Source organism: Urtica dioica, chromosome 3 (genome assembly GCF_054948205.1).
Source record: "Urtica dioica subsp. dioica isolate 48M chromosome 3, U.dioica_male_clone48M_v1_H2, whole genome shotgun sequence".
Taxonomy (NCBI): Eukaryota; Viridiplantae; Streptophyta; class Magnoliopsida; order Rosales; family Urticaceae; genus Urtica; species Urtica dioica.
In genome coordinates, this window is record NC_142758.1 from 3,537,061 (window position 1) to 3,549,481 (window position 12,421).

Sequence of the window (12,421 nt, forward strand, 5' to 3'; positions counted from 1 at the left end):
GGGACGAAATAAATATAGGGTTTAGAATGGAGACCAAGTCCAATAATAATTACTCTGCATAAAAAGCAACAAATAACAATATACAATTAAACTTCATATTTTTATTTTTTTACTTTTACATCCCTATATAATATGTTTTTATTTTATTACATGATATTATTTATCAACTTATTATTCCGAAATCACCATAACCATAAATATAATATCTTTTCTTAGTGCTGAATTCCAGGCCGCATCTTTTTTTTTCTATTTTATTTTACATGGTTGATTAAAAAAATTATTGAAATAATTGTACATTCTTATAATTTAACAAAAAAAAAGTAGACAATTTTAAAATCCAGGGTACAAAATTGGTATGTAAAGAGTAAAGCTCCAATTGCATTCACTCTTAATTTTGATAAAACATTATATATCTTGATACCTACTATGAGGTCACGTCATCATTGACGATAATTAGTCAATTTCGCGACATGCATATATATACAACTAAAAGAAAAAATCTTTGACGCGAAAAAAAAAACTAAAAGAAAAATCTAAACTATACGAAAAAGAACGAAAGGTTTGACCAAACCGAGTCAACAGGTCGGTGAACTGACTGACGATTGTTCAAGTGTATAATTAATTCCTAATAAAACGCAGCGTTTGTGGGATTGCTAAATGACAAATATTTTTAATATTTAATTCTTTTAGGAATGACTATAAAAGATTTCAATGTTGCAATATAATATGTGATATAGTTTGGTTTTCGGTTCACATATTTTTGCACCTCGACGTGTGTCCCAAACGCGGGGATTTGAACAAATCAATACGCTCAATATGTACGTAGTAGCCAGTCTTACACGGTTAAGAATATGTTTCTTCAAATATGTTTACTTCGTAACACGTTATATGTTTACTACGTAACACGTTTAGTCGAGTGCATGGATTTTCCAAGCAAAATCGTGGTTTCTCCACATGCTTTCTACTTTTGAATAGAAACTTGGTAAACTAAACATTAAAAAATCAAAATTATTTTTATTAATTACTAAAAATAAAAGTTTTGGACTTCAGAACGTGACGGATCTAAATATTAGATTCAGTTGGAACACAATTAAAATCAATATATATATATATATACACCATATATATATATATGTATGTTTGTGAATTTTTAATACTTTTAACTATCTCTATAAAAATTAGTAATTATTATTATTTTTAAACTAAAAGAGCAAAATAAATTTAAAAATGCAATACAACTAATGTTAATATTACGTTGTCGGTCTAGGTTCCTTATTAGTAAAGCATAACCTACAATTTAAAGACAGATACCATACTCCGGAGTAATGGCCAAAAAAAGGCCCGCAACAGTCATGATGAATGGTTGGATCGGCCCTAGGTCACTAAACGGGCTCAGATCGGTACCAGACCGAGGACCCCCGTCGGTCATTGACTAATCCCAAAACGAGGATCCTCAGAGGTAGGCCCGGCCAGAGCATTAGGCCACCTAAGCAATCGCTTAGGGCCTCAATTTTTTATTAAAAAATAGGCTCAAATTTAGATGGTGATAAGGCCTCATATTTGATTAGGCAAATGTCCCACTCTAGACTTCCTCCAACAGTGAATCATCAAATATGTCCTCGGTTTAATAAGTCCTCTAATTTTATATTGCTCAGTGCTCATACAGGGAAATAGAATCATTCATTTGAACACCAAAAATAATACAGTAAAACTTATCCTACAAATATTCATTCATTTTACAATTAACTATTATTATTAAGAAATATTGTACATACATATGCACAAGTAAATATATATTATACTATAGTGACAAATAATATCAACTTTTTTCAATGGTGTAATTAACTCAACTTACTCAATAATTGTTTTGTTAATTTTTTGTTTTTTCTGTGTAATATTTTTCCTATATTTAATTTTATTTATCTACTCAATATGAGTAGAGTTCTTATTTAAGATAGTAAAAAAAAAATCGATTCTCTTATTGCGTAGAAAAAAAAATCGATTTTTGAATGTTATTAAAATACTTAATTTTTGGCTTGAACCGATTCTTTAACAAGGCCTCAATTCTAATGTTCGCTTAAGGCCCTGGTGAGCATTGGGTCGGCCCTGCTCAGAGGTCATGGACCGGTCCCAGACCGAAAATCTTCACCGATCATTGGTCGGTCCCATACCAAGAATCCTCACCGGTCATTAGGGCTGAAACTTGTTCGGTTCAGTTTTGGCCCATTTTACGAGCCGCAACCGAATTTTCGGTGTTCATATTTTTGGACCAATAACCGAATCAAACTGGTCCAAAACCGAAATTTAGTTATTCGAACTTTTGGTTAACAGAATCATGAAAATTGATACCTAGTTTGTAAATTGAATTTGAAAAGCGATTATCCAGTTCTGAAACTGGTTATCCAAAAAACCGGTTATTCGGTAAACCAATTTACTTTCCTACGATCTTGTACTAATTTAGAAATATAAAATAGAAAAAAATTGATTAAATTAGTTTCAAAATTGTTTATCCGATTGAAATCGGTTATCCGATTTCATAACTGGTTATCCGGTTCAAATCGGTTATCCGATTTTTAAAACTGGTTATCAGTTTTATTAAAAAAACGGTTAAATAACTGATAACCGAATTTCTGGATATTCAAAATCGATAACCGATCCAGTTTCATAAATCGGATCAGTTAACCGAACCGAATTTCCGGTTTGATGACATGGCACCAAATTTTGGTATCGGATCGGTTTAACTAATTTTCGGTCAATTTTTGCAAACCCCTATCAGTCCTAGACCAAGGGATCTCTCATGTCACTAATTGGTCCCAGATTGAGAGATCTCCCCGTCATTAATCGGTCCCAGACCGAGATATCTCCTTGGTCAATGACCAGCCCCATACCCAGAGATCTCCCCGGTCAATGATCGGTCGTGTAATTCTGTTTAGTAAGAGACAAGATGTCGCGCACAATGTAGAGTCAATGTAGGCGACAATCTGTTCCGATGCAATAGATGAATAATTATAAAACATAGCGTAAGGGTAAATGACACAAAGAATGATAACCAAGTTCGGTGCAACGTCATCTATTCTGGACAGTAGTGTGCCCAGTTAAAAGGAAATTCACTATACGAAACATAGTCAATATTACAACAATGGACTTATATGAGCGATTTCTACTTCAAGGCCATTTTTCTATTACTGCTCGTGAATTCCAACTCAGGCACCCCCTGAATCTGAGATCCCCTCAATTCCATAAATAGATATTGAACATGAAAAGACCAAAATACCCTTAGCCCTAGAGTATCGAGAAAAAAAACATTTTTCTGGGAAAATTTTGAAAAAACTCCAGAAGCTAAAGAATAAAATTTGAACGTTTTCTTCTCAAGTGGCATGACCAAAACCAATATTAAAAAATTAAAAAGATTTAAGAGGCATAAAAGGCAAAAAAAAACTAATTTTATAAAAACCAGGACAGGTCTGCGCATGTGTCGGAAAAACACTCGAACACATGAATTCTTTGTTGAGAATGGTGCCCACAAGAAGAGTAGTAGTCATTACTTATGTACATTTGATGTAATAAAGTCTCACAAAGACTCTTGCTTGTAACTGCTGAATAATTAATAAAAGTTGAAACGTTCATTCATTCTTCCTTGTCTGTTTGAAGCTTTATGATAAACTATAGTCTTTAGTCCTTAAACAAATCTAACAACAAATGAAGAGTCAAATATATATTTGCATGCACAAACTCTTCATGGTTTGCTTAAAACTGTATATTCACAATCTAATGATCAAATGGCTATTGATCTCAGTATGATTGTTAGGAGAATCTATGATGTCTGGTTATGAGGCATAGAGAGTTGGAGACTCTACAGTTCTTCCTAGGTATCTTCTGAAAGTACTGAATTGACCAGTGCCCTTCTAGAGACATTGTAAGAACAAACCATTTAACATCTTCCGTCTCAGAGTCACTATGTATGAATTGCATCATGCTTACCTTAATCCAGAAATGAGACATGTCATTTCATAGCTTACGTACTCTCATTTGAGAAAGTTAGAGTTCTAGATTCACTACGTGATATAGACAAGACTTATTGGTGAAATACTAAGTTATGAAGATGTCATGAACAACTTTGTGAAGATCTCATAGATATGGAATTCATGTACAAGATTCCTGAAATGCAATGTATATCACCTCATGCTTTGTTCCTTGGAATGTGAATAAATGAACTTGCCAGTATCCAAATTGAGTCATAACTCCTTTAGATGAATCAATGTGACTTGTTAGCTCCTCGTCAATACATTGTTTCTAACTTATTCACAAGCAACAAAGGAATTGAGGAAATAACAACTAGAAGGGTAAAACGGTAATTTTGTAAATCTCATCTAGTTGATGATATTCATGAAGGCTAAACATAGATAATATTCAATGAATCCACTCATCACAATTAATAGAATTCTTGAGTAGAAAATATATTCATTTGAACCGAGAGATTTCAGTGTCAACTCTTTAGTGGAGTCAGTTGACATTAAGCTAGAACTTGGAAAAGGTTTGTGAACTTTTGAGTCCAAGTATGCTAGTTCTAGCTTTGTTCATTTGGATCCATGAGCTCACTACCACAAGTCATTAGAGTATGATTAGTTAAACAAGAAAGCTAAGTCAAAACAAGTTCAAATGTTGAACTAGACAAGTTTTACGAAAATTGTCTAAGGGGTAATTTTGTCCTTTTGGACATAGGATGATATGAATGTTAATAAATAAGTTTTTGACATTGTCATATGATGACAATGAATTCATGTCACACGGCCACATTAAAGAATTGGGCCTTGAGGATTGAATTTCATTACATGGAATTTTATGTGAAAATTCTAAATGGGTTTTTCTTATATTGTCATGGATTAATAAAGAAATATTTAGAAGCTTGTTCTAGAAGCACCAAACCGTCCAACATAGCAAGAGAAAGAGAGTTTATTTTATGCATTGATGTATGAAGATACTTGCCAAAAGAAAAAGAGGAAACATGTTGGGCGGCCAAAAGAAAAAAGAGGAATATGTTGCCTAAATATTTTACAATTACAATAGGTCGACCAAAAAAAATGGTCTAACAATGATATGAAACTCTTACCCCAGTGATGGTCGAAGCCATCATTCGGTACCAGTCCGACTCAGCGAGCTTAGGCACCTTCGGGACCGCCATCTCAGACCAAGTGAGCTGGCGCAGAAACCCGGCCGATGAGTAAATGTCGTCGCACAACATGTGATCTTGTGCATAGTAAAAATTGACGCCCATGCTTCTTCTTACGAGAAGAAGCCGGAGTATTCCCAGCTCGGCCACTGCTCCGCGAGGCTCTACTACCCTCAGCAACGGCCTTGCCTTTGTCGCCCCGGGCCGCTGTGGCCACGGGGGCTTCGGTAGAAGGCTCATTCTCGCCACCTTCGGGAAGTTCCGGGACCTGGTCGCTCTTCTTCTTCTTCTTCTTCATTTTCTCTCATTCCTCGGGCACTTCGCCATCAGGAACTCGGCCCGCTGGCGTCTTGTGCTTCTGAGGCGGCGCCACGACCTCGGTGTCTTCATTGGCGCGCCCATCCTCGACGACTAGAGCAACAGACTCGGGAGCTTTGGCTTCCAAAACGACCTCGGGCGAGGTCACAGTCGTCTCAGGCGCTTCGCCCGAATTCACTGGAATTACCGGGATCGAAGACGCCAGCCTGACCCTCGTCACTTCGACCTCAGGGTCATTAATGGGCATCGATGGTGCCGGAGTCGAGGTAGAGGCCATGACCCCCTTTTTATTTTTTCTTGCCTCGCGAGCACTAACCGGGGTGTTCATTTTGTCCCCTACGTCTAAAAAAAAGGAGAAAATACAGTAAATATCTTATACGATTGATAAGAAAAAAACAAAGAAGACGAAGTCGACGTTTGTCGAACTGGCCTTCTTCAAAAACTCCTTCTAAGGTAGTCGGCGGATGTGGCCAAAGTCTGGCCGAAATGAACCCGTGAGGCATGAAGCTCGACCACTCTACAATTCCTTCTTGCAATTTCCCTAGCTTCTCGGCGAACTCTACTCCTTGAGAGGGTGCCCTGATCTTTTCTGAAAAATAAAATAGATAAATGTTAGCCTATTTCGCTAACCCAAAAATAATAATAATAATAATAATAATAATAATAATAATAACAAAATAAAATGAATTTTCATGCATACTCGGCGAGCTCGCCCACTTTAACAAGAAAGAACGAGCTCGATCCCCGAGGGAATGCTCGTTAATGGTGAAGTAAAAATATCGCCCCCCCCCCCAAATTTGTCTTTCGAAGGCAGGCCCCAAATCACTCCCTCGCCTACAGCCTTCGAAAGATAAAAACAATTCGGGTCGTGTTTCGAGTTCACCTTGACAACACAGAGACAGACTAAATCCATCAATGTGAGTTCGACTCTTTCTTCATGGGCCACAACTATTAGACCCATCACCATCCTGATAAAATTCGGACACATCTGGGGCAGGGTCAACCCGAGAGTCTGGACGAAGTCAAACAGGCGAGGGTGGATAGGAAACCTTAGCCCGCACTTTTCTAACCGAATTTCATATAAAAAAAAAATCCTCCACGACAGTGTCGGCAGTGGCTCTGGGAGGGGGAAGAAGGATTTTAATTTCTGGGGGGATTTGGTATTTTTCGCGGATTCCCCTCAGGTCGGCCGAGGTCACGGTAGAGGGTAAAAGAATATCCTCATTTCCTAAGGGCTGAGACCCTGACGGACGAAGTCCTGAGCTCGACATCTAAAAGCTAAGGTTCTTAAGGACGAAGTGTTTAAAGGCATGAACTCGTTTGAGTTCGCTAGTCAAACTGAGAGTGAGAAATAGCCGAAGTCTAAACAAATTCAAAGAACTTAGAGAGAAAACTCGAGTTCGAAATAAAGAGAGAGAAGGAGAAAGAGTTACTTTTTACCGCAAATGACGAGAATATAAATGAGAAGAAGTGATTCTTCGGCGCGCTTATTTATACATTTTATCTTTAACCAAATCCCGTGAAAACCTAATGATTCCGAATAAAATCAAATCAAATAGAAAATATTCCCTTGATATCTTCAAAGATATCAACAGACGCCCGCAACTCTTCGACTTTGACTTATGAAGTGCAATCATATCGCGCCACGTGTAAAAAACAACGCGTCTCCACGCGATGCCACGTGTCACAAAATATTTGATTTTCCCCCATAAATTCGAGATGGTTCAAATTCTCCGCGGTAAATATTTTCAAAATATTCAGGGGCTAATTGTGAGGGTAAAAAATCAATTATTTAAAATATTTATCTCGGATGGGCTTTAGCCCGACAAAAGCCCAGTATCCATTTTGTAGATCGGCCCGCGGAATCAATTCTGGGCCTAGTTCGATCTCGACAGATCCGCCCAAGCCCAATCACACTTTCTAGCTCGATCACATCCGCCTAGCAAAAGAATTAGTCAGTCAAAAAGGAGACCACACCGCGAAGACCGGATCTGAGACGACTTCAGCTCTGGCGAGGAGGATGGATCAAGGAGCACGTGTCTTCAGCAAAGAAGCTCCGCCTCGTCTATAAATAGAAGATCAGACATCAATTGGCGCACGCAAGCTTACGATTTTATCTCTCAATTATTATATATCCACTTACTTTCAGTGTTGAGTTCGCCGGCTAGAGCTCGACACTTCGCCCATTTGTAATCTAATTTCGCGATCAATAAAGTTTATTATTAATTCCTTCTCGTTACAACTTTCCATTACTAAATTGTTTCTTATATGACGTCTTCTGAAACCCACATTTAAATAAATCAAATATATATCATATTATAATTTTAGATTGTTGAAACCGACATCAACAATCATATTCAGAATTACAAAATTAAAATTGTTTCAACGACTGCTTCTCTGAGACAAAGGAACAGGATCGTCACATGTCTTACTATTGTGTCCTTCTTTGCTGCACTTGCTATATTTACGCCCACTAGGCACTTCACCTTGAGATAATATCATTTTCTTCTTAGGTCTACCTATCGGACGACTGTTGAAGTGAAGATGAAGTAATGTGATTTGTTTGACATCAAGAGGAATGTCTCACGCTTTAACACTGCCATGGGGGTGAATGACACCTAAGTAACACTATTTCCAGTACTCGGTGGTATAATAGGCAGAAAAAGTGCATATGTGAAAGGTTACGAATAAGACATACCGCAATCGCATGGGAGCATACAAAACTATCTGCTTGAAATTCTAAGCATGAGCATGTTTTATGCGGCAAATTCACATCCCATCTCTCTCCATCTTTATCTAAAACCTCAAAATCAAAAACAGAATAAGATCTCACCTACAATGAACAAGTATTCACAGTGAAATCTGAAACAATAATATGATACTGTGATTTATTTATTGATACTAATGTCAATAAACATTAGAACTCATTTATATTAATGTCAATAAAAAAGTCAGTGAGTTCTTGAACAATAATGTGATATTGTGATTTATTTATTGATATTCTTGTCAATAAACATTGGAACTTATTGCTATTAATGTCAATAAAAAGTCACAGTGAGTTCTTGAAAAATAATTTATTACTATGATTTATTTATTGATATTAACGTCAATAAACATTGGAACTTGTTGCTATTAATGCAATAAAAAGTCACAATGAGTTCTTAAAAAATAATTTATTTATTTCATATCACATCAGGACATTAAACATGAGTGTATAGTGAATTTACCAGCATTAAAGCAGAAAGAGCGTGAGAGTCCTCCATTCGCTTTTAATATTTTGGAGTAAGCACATTCGTTGATGCTGTTGCTAATTCTCTTTGGTCGTAGAACCACTTTTGCATTCTCTCTATCAACCAATCAATCAACTTCAAAATTGGAAAATATCTAGCTTACGAGTCCATGGCATTAATAGACTCGGCATTGTTTGAAGTCATGATTGAGTACCTTGTATTGGTAATGTAGCAACGAGCCCATTTTCATGTCCTTCTTCATTCGCAAAGTATTGTCGAATTTCAATATTTTCCCGGTCGATCATGCGCATATACTTTTCAAATTCCATACAATTATATGTCTTTGCTACACCATGAAACTTCCAGTTAAAACTCTTGGTGAGATCCTTGAAATTGTTCTTCACGTTGCCAAGAAGATGATGCGCGCAATACCCATGTGCCGAATTTGGAAAAACCTTTGCCACATCATTACATATTCAATTGTTCATGTCGGATACGATGACCTGACGTGGCCTCTCCCCCATCGCTGCCTTTAACGTGCTCAAAAAATTCAACCATGAGCCATTCGATTCAGAGTCTCCAAAACCAAAGGCGATGGGAAAACATTATCCATTTGTATCCATAGCTACTATTGTAAACAAAGTTCCACGATGATAGTTCTTCAAGAAAGTAGTGTCAATAATGATGATAGGCCGACAAAACTTTCATCCTCTTATGAAGGGACTAAGAGGCATAAAAAAATTTATATATTTGTGTTCATGGTCAGCAGTATGCTCCAGAACAGACCTTGGATTTTTATCTCAATCATATACTTTAAGGTAGGCAGAAATGCGTACGACTTCATGTCAGTTCCGTATAACAACCCAAGGGCTTTTTCTTTTGCTCTTCAAGCCTTCTTATACGTCATACGAACTCCATAATCTGCCTCCATGTAACCAAGGATTTCTTTCGGTTTATAATTCATTTAATGAGGATCCACAAACTTGTGTTTCACAACATCTCCTGTAAATAGCGCCATGGCCTTTGGATTCTTTCTCAACTCCACAGAACATGTATGCTTAGTATCAAACCTATATTACGAAGAAAAGAATGTCATATTATCAATAAGATTATTAATTAAATCATAGTGTTTATTGACACTGATGTCAATAAATCCATTATTTATTGAAATTAATGTCAATAAACAACAAGTGTTTATTAAAATTAATGTCAATAAATACTGTGATTTTAGGTTATTGGATATAACTAAAATCTGATGTAAAAAACAGAAAGGTTGGGAGAAATACATACCTCCTGATTTGAAAAACTTCGGTCTCCCTTAATCTAACCGCACGAACTGTCCACTCACAATTGTCACCCGGAAAAACGACGTGGAGATACTTCTTACAAGAACTATTTGTCTTGAATGCAAAGTGTTTACTTATTGCATACATGGTCAAATGCTTCTTCAAGGCGTTTTTTTGGTAGCGTATAGAGCTTCTAGGTCGACTCTGATAATCGAGTTCAAATCCATCACTTCATTCTCCCCAATGTGCTCACGTCCGGTCGTAGACGGTTTGGTAGAGGGGTGTGTAGGTCGTTGTGTCGAGGGAGTGAGAGTGGGTTAAGACGGTCCATGTATAGAGGAATGAGGCTATGGAGGTTGCTTCGAGACAGTTGGCTGTGACGGTCTCTGTGGCGGGGAAGGGGGCTGTGATGCCAACGCACGCGGCTGTTCAAATGTGTATAGTGGACTGAGATGCAAACTGTTCAAATCTAGACTCCCCCTTGATTGGACTTGATTCTAGGCGAGACGTGGACAACTAATTTGCTGCCTCATCGGACGTTAGCTTAACTATCTCAATAATAAGATGAAAATTTGACATGGAATGGTCTCGGCTCCTCAAATACAAGTAACTTTTGACGTGACTATCGTTTGTAATCTTTATTGGCAATGCTGAAAAGAGTGTCTCATATTTGACCACAATGGAATGAGTGGACAATAAGAGCTCTATCTTAGTGTACAATGCGTCCATGAGATGGCGGTGGTCAAAACCATCCGAAAGCACAAGTACAGACGATGTACCCTTCTTGCATACACATGGTTTGACCCATGTAATACTATGCTTGACATATACTAAAATACCACCCATTATTGCATAAAAAGAATGTAATCGGGATGTTAATTTTCTATTTTAAACGTTTAAAATTCCTTTATAAAGCTTTAAAATCATAATTTTTTTTTAAAAAAAAATGTCAAGATTCATTGACATCGTTCCAGATTTATTGACATCGATGTCAATAAATCTTCAATGGATTTTCCCAGAATCGTTGAAGAATTATTGACATTTATGTCAATAAAAATGCAACAATATTAATAAATCTTCAACGATTTCCCAAAATTTTCAGAAATTTTTCCAGATTTTCCTGAATTCCAAAAATTGTTCTTTCATTGTTTTTTAAATTCATAGACCACATAAATTCAACGAATAAAACGCTAGTAGAATGAAAAACTTTTTTTTTTTAATGAAAACCTCTAAACCCTAAAGTGAAAATGACGAACTTTTTCCACAATGAAAGTGAACGAAAATGAGAATAAACCTTTTTTCCTTGAGTATGAAGCTACTGAAAAACATAAAATCCTTCCCAGATATCCACGAGGGAGAGAGACGAGTTGAAAACGAGAGAGAGAGAGAAAGAGAGGAAGAGAGAGAGAGAGAAGAACATGAGAAAGAGAAGAAACCGTGGAATAGAATACAATTAAAAAGTAAATACAATACAAAAGTAAAATACTAAAATAAAACGAAAATAAAAGTAAAGAAAATGATATTTTATTGAGGATATTTTTGTAATAAAAAAGAAGAGGTAGTAATAGTTTTGGATTAATTTGGACTTATTTGATTTTGGTCCAAAACTAGTGTGGACTATGGAGGTCATATAATAATACCAATAAAAAAAGGGCATTGTAGCGAAATAGCCAAAATGAAACTATAAAATTTGTTTTTAGCCTATGTTTCACAACTTTTAGGGAAATAGCCAACATGATTATGTGGCAATAATTAAGGTCTTATTTACCCTTATTTATTAATAAATTCGTCATTTTCTCTCTCCTATTTTTTTTCTACACTTTTTTTATATAAAAACTTCAAAAAACCATATCTATCTTATATGAACTCGAAATTGAGTGATTCCAAATCCTACGGATTCGTGACGCCGAGATCTTCAAAAATAGATACATTGTGTTTGATGAAAAATAATGTTTAATACCATAGATGTAGAAAAATCTACCTTAAATATGAAAATAACTGAAATTTTTTGAAATTATCAAAAAAATAAATGGAAATGTAAATATGATGCATTAAAAATATTTTTATCAAACACAATGGATCTATTTTTGAAGATCTTGACGCCACGAATTTGTAGGATTTGAAATCACTCAATTTCGAGTTCGTATGAGAAAGATACAAATTTTTGAAGTTTTGATGCAAAAAAAATTATTTGAAAAAAAATAGGAGAGATAAAGTGACGAATTTATTAATAAATAAGAGCAAATAAGACCTTAATTATTGCCACATAAGCCATTTGGCTATATCCCTAAAAATTGTCAAACATAGGCTAGATCCAAAATCACATGTTTAAAGTGACCTAATTAGTTACAAATTTCTCAAAAAAAAAATACTCATTTTTGTTTAAGGCCACGAAATTAGTTATTATCATGTTCCAT